This window comes from Trachymyrmex cornetzi, unplaced genomic scaffold, assembly GCF_001594075.2.
Source record: "Trachymyrmex cornetzi isolate Tcor2-1 unplaced genomic scaffold, Tcor1.1 scaffold186, whole genome shotgun sequence".
In the NCBI taxonomy this organism is placed as follows: domain Eukaryota; kingdom Metazoa; phylum Arthropoda; class Insecta; order Hymenoptera; family Formicidae; genus Trachymyrmex; species Trachymyrmex cornetzi.
Genome location: NW_017296484.1, coordinates 137,644 through 138,189, shown reverse-complemented (window position 1 = coordinate 138,189; position 546 = coordinate 137,644).

Below are 546 nucleotides of genomic sequence, written 5' to 3'. Positions count from 1 at the left end.
GCTCTGCGGCCGTCCTTACGATCCGGTCCTTCTTCTGTCTTCCTTCCAAGGGTAGTGGGCGAGACGGCACGATGATACAATTGCATTTCACGGTAGCTGCCGAGCGTGATCCGTGGCGCGTCTACGCTTCCTAATACGCTTGATCATTACGCGAAAGAGATGCTAACATAAAAAATAAAATCTGCCAAGTAAATTAAATGACGCGAATTTCAACGCACGTTCGCAGGTGCGTTTGCACGCGCGCTCGCATGCGCGCTCGCCTACGCGCTCGCCCTTCGAGCCGGTAGGAAGCGCGAGTCCGCCGTCGACAAGTCCGCACAGTGACGGACAAAATGTCACGTCACAATATATATATATATTGTAACCGTACTCGCGAGCAACGGCACAACTTCGTCGCGTGTTCTTCGTACTCTTCTTACGCAATATCTCCTCTCTCTCGGTAATGAATTTTGCGACAGCCAGGCGGTTTTTCGGCCAAGATTGTAATTCTTATTACTAAGTTGGGCGCGAGGCACGAGAGAGCGTGCCACTCTTTCCGAAATCTCC